The sequence below is a fragment of the Ixodes scapularis genome, unplaced genomic scaffold, assembly GCF_016920785.2.
Source record: "Ixodes scapularis isolate PalLabHiFi unplaced genomic scaffold, ASM1692078v2 PGA_scaffold4__175_contigs__length_147842914, whole genome shotgun sequence".
Taxonomy (NCBI): Eukaryota; Metazoa; Arthropoda; class Arachnida; order Ixodida; family Ixodidae; genus Ixodes; species Ixodes scapularis.
In genome coordinates, this window is record NW_024609879.1 from 137,770,249 (window position 1) to 137,780,308 (window position 10,060).

The window sequence follows — 10,060 nt, forward strand, 5'->3', positions numbered from 1 at the left end:
TGGAGAATTCCCTGGTTCGATACCGAGACCACGCGGATTTTTCACCTAGCTGTCACAACTAGTCACCTGGTTGTGTTTGGAGATTTATGTTTGTCCCTTGTCCCCCTTGTTCCACTCTTCCAAGGAAACAAGGGGTCCTTTGTGTTTAATTGCGTTGTCAATTGTATTTTTCATATTTATTTATTGTTTAGATAAATACCGCAATATGAGTTGCATCTAGAGGAAAAACAAAACAACATAGTGCTGCAATAATCGGGGGACTTGTTGAAAATATATGGAACACATTTTTATCAATCCACGCGACAAATGCGTGTTAATTGCCAATGCCGATAAACCAAAGCATAGTTTTGAAAAAATGAACCTATTATTGCATTGCTGGAACGGCTTGCTAGGCACACGTGCTTGGTTTAAAAATTATGTATGGGTGTGTTTGTTAGCATTTAATTTGTTAAATTGGCTTTTATACTCTCAAATAATGTTTACGTTGTCCTAAACACATTTAAATGACTCCTACATATCACACTCGCATTTAAATTATCGTGAACGGTGTGGTTGCAGCAAGCAAAAATCAGAAGCACACAAACGCAAAGTTTTAAACCGAATCGATGATATATACTAGACAAAATTAAATTCTTCCTATATTTCGCTGATCAAAAACAAAAACTATGATAAGACCACGGGCGTGATTCTCGTCTTGTTTGTTTCGTTTTTATGAGACAACCATTGATGACGAGCCACAATTCAGTACAGTTTCTATTTATGTGGTAACCAGTCTGTGTCCGGGGTAGGTGTCGTAAAAACTATTGAAACGGTAGAAGCGGAAGAGAAAATATACCAGATTATTTCAGCGTCAAGCCAAACATTGCGATTCAACATCGGCAGACGAGCGACCATCTGCCATTTTCTTGCTTTTCGCTTGGTGGTCACGCGTTGACCCATGGGAGCCTCTTCTCTTTGAGGTTCCAGTGCACACAGTCGTTTGCGCTAGATCACAAACAGTAAAAGTAATAGGTGCCGTGACTGTATGGAGGACACCACAGCTTTTCATAACTAGTTGAAATGTTGAGGTTTCGTTTTGATGACGGAAAATAAGAAGTTCCCAACTCTTTAAACTCAAGCGTTTTTTTTTTTTTTTTTTTTTTGTGATTTGTCTGGAGGCGGCCGCAAAGGGGTTTGCTGTTTGCATCCAAGAATGACAGGCGCAAATTGTATTCTTTTGTGTAGACGCCGCCTCGACCCCATTTCCGGTGGTGGAGCGCCATAAACCATCAAAGATAAAATATTCTAATAAAATAAAGAAATAAAAATTATATTACGTCCCGAATTTTCTGGCTGTTCAATGTTTCAGATTTTTAGTGAAAATAATCTCACGAGAAAAAATATGCCTGATTGCCCTAGCCACCACCAATGTTTGGTCACTCGCAGTGCAGCTAGTTCAGCAGTTTTCAGTTGTCATGCCGAAAGCAGGCAATAGGCATTGGAAGGGCGATGTGCTTGTTACAATTATTTCAGGCTTTTCATTTGATCTCTCAAAAGATGGGGCGTAGTGCAAGTTCAATAAATGTAATTGCTAAAATTTTAAGTTTTTCCACGATATACGTGACCAAAAGGGACGACAGCAGAAATTATTTAGTGGTGCGTTCGCGCGCAAGAAAACATTTTGCTTCGCACTTCGAGGCAATGCAAACGATGTACCACGGGGGTGTCAGACTTCTTTTATGGGTAATGTGCCCTCTCGATTCGAAAAACTCAAATACCCCGGACGAACATTCTAGCTTATGAATATTGGTCAAAATACAAAACAATGCATTAAATATACACAAAGGAAAAAAAAAACCTTGAGACTAGGGACAATGAATTGGACAACACAGTCTCAAATCTAAACTGAAGATTTCTTAATGCGTTTGTTTTATATAGATTACAACTACTCAACCAACTCTAACACGGGAACATAAATTTTGAAGCCGAGTTTTGAGAAAGTGTTGTCTCGTCCCATTTTCGTCCCTATAGTCTCAAGGTTTTTTCACTGCGACAGTTCACCAGCTCGCCTGTCCAGTAACCATTATTTTAGTCATTCAAACAAGTCAGTCATACCCATTCTTGGCAAATGAAATGTTCTGATAAAAGACAACTCACTGATAAACAAAACGTCACTATATCACTATAAGTAATGTCGCAAAAATAATTTTTTCATGCTAGATGACCCATAGGTGTATGGCGCATCTAGTTTGCAGTATAGCCAAAAATAATTACTAATGTTTATTTCCGCCAACACACGTTGGGTCTTTTTTAGGGCGTCGAGTGTATCTGGCTTACTTCATTAAAAGTTCTAAAAACACAAAATGTTCAATGTAATAAACTGCTCACTAATGTTATGCCTTGACTACTTTCATTAAGTAAATGACTTGTTGTCTCTCTCATATTCACAGCATGGAATTATCCGTGACTCACTACGAATAAGACCAGTTGGTATTAGTGGGAGATCTAGTGCCGGACGCATTCCACACGAAATTTTTGAAGATGAAGAGCACTTTTCAAATACACGGGGTGATTGTGAGTAAATCATTCCGTCATTCTTATGTTAGTTGTTGTGTGATTTGGTTTTATGTATTAAGAATTGTAAGTGTAGAGAAAAACAAAGCTCAATAATAAAATCCTCTTTTAGCTTTTCCACTAGATGTATATCAGTTTCATTTACACGAATACATTTACCACAAATATATTTCAAATAGTGTCTGATATTCTAATCATATAAGGATAAACATTTCTTAGACATTGCAGTTAAGCCACTTCAACCCGCCCAACTCATCAAGGGGAGGGATATAGAAGGTAAAGTACATGTCGCCTATTCAATTTGCACATTAGTTAGTTGTTCCTGTTCGTCATTCAAACGTTCGCCTTTTCCAAAAATATATAAAAATACATCATTTCCCACCTCTCGCAGTTCCCGACACGGTGCGCCCTGAGATATTGATGATGGTGGGTAGTGACAAGTACAAGACGCGAATGAAGCCGTTAACTGCAGCACTTTACTACGGTGTACTTATGGCTAGTGTAAGTACTTTTGCCACGCATTTTCTACCAGCGCTACGTAGGGCGGATCGTCAATGGCGAAAGCTATCATGTTTGGTTTTCGACCAATTATTTATGGAAATACTGTAACGATCTAATCCAGCATACATTTGGATATAAATATGCAATTGTTTTCAGTTTAATACTGACCTTACGTGCTTCTTTATAAACAATGAAAAATATGTAGGCTAGCATAGCCCTACGCCTTAAAGGGACACGGATAACCCCAAAAATGTTTTTTTTATTCCTTGCCACGTGCATTCTAAAAAATGTCTGTAAGTCTACTTTCACGCACACCACTCGGAGAGCCAATCACCGCAATTTACGGAGGAAGCTCAGCGAATGATGACGCCGAAACATTTGTTTAGACCAAAAACGCAGTCTGAGTTGTAACATTAAGCAATGCATAACGTCACGCTTGCATTGCTTAATGTCACAACTCAGACGACGTTTTTTGGTCTAAACATATGTTTCGGCATCGTCATTCGCTGAGCTGCGTCCGCAATCTGCGCCGATTGGTTCTCCGAGTGGTGTGCGTGAAAGTAAACTTACATACATTTTTTAGAGTGTCAATCATTATGGTGTCGGAACACTACCCAATTGATATTTTGCTCCAGAGTCGCGTACATTTTTATTAAAGCCAAAAAAACGCAACTGCTCGAAATCGAAACTTAAACCCGCACACGGAGGTCGGAGATGTGGAGAGGAGAGAGTGAGGGGCGGAAGTCACGTGGCTACATCCGACCGCGCGCTTTTTTCTTTCCCCTCCAGTTTTTTTTTTTTTTTTTTTTTTGAGCGCAGCAGGAGATTTGCATGGCGAGAACTGTTTGCCGTGCGATTCCTTTGCAGGTATGTTTGTTTCGCTGGCTGTTCTGTACTTCAATATGAGTGCTTTTGTACTTTGAGAAGTTGGAGATGAGTAGAGAGTGCCCGTGGTAAATTTCCGTTATCGGCTCCGAGAAGAATACCCCCAAGATATTGTGTGAAGAACTCCTTCACATGTCCTGCGTCCTAAAAAACTGCCATTGTGCGGCAGAAGTCTGCACAAGTTTCCGAAAGATCAACGGGTCGGGACCAATGGCTGGCTGTAATTCCTGTAGAACATTTGCGGGCACCTCAGAAAGCGGATGCTACCCGATTTATATACTCCTTGCATTTTCTGGAAAGGGATTACATTGACTTCGCAGGTGCCAAAAAGGAAATCCCACACCATTTAGTTCAGCGACGTTTCGTTCAGAACATTTTTTTTCAGTGATAATTGTAGAAAAAGAAATGTAAATATCGGAAAATGCTTGGTAAGAAAAGAAGAAAAGGTAGACACTGGGAATCGAACCCGGTTCCGCTGCATGTGAAGCGGACATCTTTCCACTGAGGTACTTTTAGGTTTGTTTGTTTTTTATTTATTTATTGCCAGGTGTACATTTGATTAATATACAGATACGCTGTTCACAAACACGTCAGTAAAAATTCGGTGAGCGTGGAGTGCTTATTGTAGGCAGGTTTTCTAGTACTGGCAACCAGTCTGGGCCATCTCCTGAAAAGCTGTACACTTCCCTACTTTTCAGGATGCTCTTAGTAAAATACAGGCACACAGGTCGCGCGCCAACATCTGCATGCCGCACTTCCATGCGGCTCCTCCAGATACTGTTGAGTCCTGCGACCATAATACAATCATATGGCACAGACACTGTTACATCAACTGACAGAAACCGTATCTCATGCCCATTCCAAGGAAGATCTTTTTTCAACGTTCGCTGAAGAATGTTCAAGTAAAACACTGCATCCCAGCAGTTTAAGAACACATGCTAGATAGTTTCGGGTTCCTTAAACAAAAACAATTCACAAACCAGGGAACGTGCACACCTTTCTCATATAACCATGTTTTAAACGACAGAGTCCCAGCATGTAATTTAAAGAAAAACGCTTTCATATTAGCGGGTACCAGCATTTTTTTACCCCACAGAGCACATCGTACCCAGGGAGAGTACTGTACAGCATTTGATAAATGGGAGGTGAAAAAGTCGTTTCTATTAAATCCTTCGTTAGACGTTTTCGTGACACATTGCATAAATATTCTAACAAAAAGCGAGCAACAAAAAAAAATCTGTAAGCACCAACTTCTTCTCTTAAATAGGCACTTAGTGGCCCAGACCTTCCGTCACAGGACGAAACGATAAAATCAGGTAAGACGTTACACAAATGAACCAGAAAAATTGTACGCAAAAAGGGACTGGTTTGATCACGCAGAAAGATAAAGCGGTTAACAACTTGTCGAATAAAAAGATGAGCCAAAGAGAGGCAGTCGGATCTGACACGTCGAAAGAGGTTCGCTCGGTTGGTACTTTCCCAAAAGGAGGCCCAAACGAAAACCGCGAAAACACGATGCAACCTTTGAATGGAAGTACGAGAACAGTGCAATACTTGACGTAGATACCATACCTTTGCAACAAAAAATAAGTTACACATCGTGGCGCGTGTGAACATTGAGATATGACGGCAACCACTCTGCGTTGCTTTATCATGTAACTCATCAATTTCTTCTCGTCACCAAAGGGCATTATCACGGTAACACTCTAGTGGGACGCCTAGATAACGGGTCGGTACGGTTTCCCATTCGATATTTTCGTTCACTCTCGGCTTGGATGGCCACTCGCCATGCCAGAAACCCAAACATTTTGACCAATTCACTGAACAGCCAGTTTGCAGGCAGACGGTCTTTGTGATTTCGAATACTTTTTACGACTCTGTATCCGCGCAGAATATCCCAATATCATCCGCGTAAGCCAGTATTTGCACTTCACACGTGTTCAGAGTAAAACCGCGAGCGTTTGTTCATGAATAATGCGCAAACAGAAGGGTTCTATACACAAAGCAAACAATAGTGGTGATAGCGGGCAATCCCTGCCTTACCAAAGATTTGACAGGGATGCCTTCGCTTACACTCTTGACAATGAAGATCGTTGTACAGTTTTGGTACGCCATCCGCTCTACTCCCAAAATTACAGACCCTACCCCTATATTCCAAAACACTAAAGACACGCGGTCGAAGGCTTTTTCTAAGTCTAACTGTAACATCGCAACCTTCTTCACCTTTGAGTCGCAGCACTCCAAAATACTACGAGCGACATGAATGTTAGTTAAGATACTTCCTCCCTGTATGCAGCACATCTGCTGCGGCCCCACAACATTCGTGATCACGAATTGCAATCGTCTAACGAGGACTTTCATTAGTGTTTTGTAGTCCATGCTACTAAGCGTTATAGGACGATAAAAATTTACACTACAAAGTTTGACCGGATCGTCACCCTAAAAAATCAATACCTTATACGTACGCAGAAACGATGGCGGTAAGAATTTTTGGTCATACGATTCAGTAAAAGCGTCTAACAAATAACTGCAACCTCATGCTTAAATGTCTTATAGAAAAGTAGGGTTAACCGATCTGGGCCTGGCAATTTACCATGTTTCAAATCTTCTATTGCAATTGTTATCTCCACAAGCCTATTGGCCTCTTCTAGAAAACCTTTTAAATTACATTATATTGTCATCAGTAAAGTCAAGAACTCGCTTTGAAACACTGTTTTCTTTTTTTTTTTTTTGAGGCATGATGACTGGAATGTTCCGTGTACCGTGGGACGAAAGCCTTTTTTATAAAAGTTTTCTCGACAGACAGAACGCCATGGTGCTCGATTTCCACTATTTCAATGCCGCGCGGGTATTTCTTTCACCGCGGCAACCATCCTTTTTGTGGGCACTTCTCCAACCAAGAATCTTTCGAAACGCTCTCGTAGCGCGGTTCACCCTATATCTTTCCCCATCTATGATCCCGAGCTGGGCTTTTAGGTTAATAATGTTATTTATAAAAAGGCCTGGAGTTTGGCATTCTTTCCGTAATAGCTTCTTCAGGATATCAGGCAACTTATCTTCGTTTATTTTTTTCTTGTAACTTCAAGGAACACGCCTTCTCAAACGCGTTGATTTTTACGTCTAGCTTGAAGGTCTCCCACTTCTCGATGTCGCACCCTCCCTTCAGCTCTGCTTCCTGCCGTTTCTCCTTAACTAGGTTCTGAAAAAACTCATCTCGAATCAGCTTCGCGTTAGGTTTCCACTGCTCTCACGAAAAAGGTGCCCGTTTTCCTTGGCACCTCACTGAGAATTAACGATGGAGTGATCGCTAAAGGAAACGTAATCGACCGAGTTACGACCACACAGGGGAACCGGATCCGAGGAAATGTATATTCAGTCCAACCTGGCGTGACTGGTGCCTTGCGAGTGGGTGTACATAAGGCCCTTTGCACGAGTCACGCAGCACGCAATATCGTCCAACTGACAGTGCCCAATAAGGCTATTTAAAGCCATAACACTGCCGTCTCTGTAGCGCCCTCCATTGGAGCGGCAGTCCCTTTTCCAAACAAAATTAGTGTCCTAGAAATATAATAAGTCGATCGCCACTGACAAAACCCATAAATATTTTCAAAAAACATGTCTTAACTGTGTGGACGACAGCAGCAACTGCCTTCTTAAGGAACAAGCAGCAACCTGCCGACAAACCAACAGCGTGACTCACGCAGACTTCATAGCGCGACAGAAACGACGGAAATATACTGTCGGTTTGACCCTCACTCTCTACATTGGTCTCTTGAATGGCCACGATATTTAACTCATGCTTGGTAAATAGTCGGTAGAGCTGCTGTTGCCCACGGCTAGCTGCGAGTCCCCGCACGTTCAGCGTAGCGACACGTAATAAACCTTCAAGAGACACTACCATTGAGCAAGTTACAAACCTTGAGCATAGCGCTCACCTATGTGACTGAAAGGGAGCGGCGGCAGCACCAGATAGTCACTGCTCGTCGTCTCGGGATAGAGCCGACGAGCCGCCACGGGGTACAGCCGACGACCCGCCGCGGCCACCTCTTCAGCATCCCCTCTTGCTCGCGGCCTCTTGTAGCCCCGACTCAGAATAAGGGCCAGCCGTGTCGGTCGTCACTGTCGCTTCGTTGAACGGTCGCTTGGCAACCTTGGCCTCGAAGTCCATTTCACCCGGGTCTTCACCCTCGGAGGCCTTTGTCATGTCGCTCGCGGCCGGTGCCTCCTGCGCCGTCACCTTCACTTTGTTCGCAGGTTCGCCCATGAGTGCATTTCCCAGTGCCGTAGGAGTGGTGAACGCCTGATTTTGCGCGACACACGGCTCCGTGCTGGCCTCCGCCTCCGTCATCTGAAGCTCTGTTGGTCACAGAGCTATCGTCGTGGGTGACACTGACTCCTCCGCCTCGGCCTCGTCCATGTCGTGGCTCATGCCCGTGTCGTCAGCGGTATGGCTGGCGACGCCTCGGGCGTACGACCGCACGCAGTCCCTTGCGTCGTGCCCGGAGGCTCGATATTCTTCGCACCTAGGCGCCCTACACTCACGCCGTATGCGTCCCGAGCGATGACAGCGAAGGCACACCGGCGCGCGCCCGGCTTCGACCACAAGTTCTGTGCCTCGTCGGAATCCGATCTGGTGAGCGAGGGATTCCTGCGTCATGACATCCCGAAGCACCAGGCGCACGACGACTGTCGTGGTGTCCACGTCCGACAGGCCCTCGACCTTCCACTTTTCGCGGTTGACTCCCTTAACTTCTCCATAGGATTGGAAGGTTCGACGGATAGTTTCCGCGGGCACGTCAAACGCCACCCAGTGAACTTTGACTTTTAATTCCTGCTTATTGGGGTCGATGGCCAGACACAAGCGGTCTTTAACTTGCAGGTGCCCTGTCGCCAGGAGCTTCTTCTTGGTTGCAATAGTATGCAACGTTAAGAGCCAGACGTGTCCCATTTCAAAGACGCCCAGGCCCTCCACTTGTTCCCGGACACCCACCTGGTTAACAGGCTGAAAAAAAAAGTGAAAGCCGTTTACAACTCCCTGTAACACCGAATTAGAGCGCAGCTCTTGAGGAGGAGGAGGGAAGGGTACTGGGGGGTGAAGTGACCTGGGGGGGGTCACGTGACCTTGGGGAGTCATCAGTGACGATGACGATGCGGACTCCGATGACGTCATCTGTGATGATGACGATGACGATGCGGATGCCCCCCCGAAGTCACGTGACACCCCCAGGTCACGTGACCCCCGCCGAGGTCACGTGACTTCCCCGATGACGTCATCGTCACTGATGACGTCACCGGCATCCGCATCGTCATCGTCATCATCACAGATGACGTCATCAGTGACGTCACTGATGACCTCACCGGCATCCGCATCGTCATCGTCATCATCACTGATGACGTCATCAGTGACGTCACTGATGACGTCACCGGCATCCATATCGTCATCGTCATCATCACTGATGACGTCATCAGTGACGTCACCGGCATCCGCATCGTCATCGTCATCATCACTGATGACGTCACCAGTGACGTCACTGATCACGTCATCAGTGATGATGACGATGACGATGCGGATGCCGGTGACGTCATCGATGACGTCATCGGGGAGGTCACGTGACCTCGGGGGGGGGGGGGGGGGTCACGTGACCCTGGCGGTGGTCACGTGACCTGGGGGTGTCACGTGACCGGAAGGGGGGTCACGTGACCTCGGGGGGGGGGGTCACGTGACCTTGGGGTGACCTTGGGGGTCACGTGACCTTGGGATGACCTTGGGGGCCACGTGACCTTGGGATGACCTTGGTTACGCCGACGCCGACGGCGACGCCGCTCAAGCCGGGAACGGGCCCCTAAGAGCTGCTCTCTAAAAATCTTCTACTCAGTACCAACGTCCCCTGTTGTGGTTCATAGCTTCGCCGGAGGGAATCGAGGGCAAAATAACCACGTAGTCATTCGGCAAACCGCCGTAGCCAGCATCACCACGGCTAGAAAGCGTCGTTATCGTAGTCGCTGAAGAGCTCTCCATCGCACGTCCGTTTGCTATCGCGTCCGGCGATGGAATCCGCTAAGCTACTGTAGGTTGAACCGTCTTCTCCCAATTTTCCCCTAGCAAAAGGACTCCCGAGTC

The 10,060-nt window shown here is 45.3% G+C and overlaps 1 pseudogene; it reads right to left on the reverse strand.

The window, feature by feature from the left end:
- Nucleotides 1–7,912: 7,912 nt before the first annotated feature.
- On the reverse strand, nucleotides 7,913–9,823 carry LOC121837869 (annotated as a pseudogene).
- Between the last annotated feature and the right edge of the window lie 237 nt (nucleotides 9,824–10,060).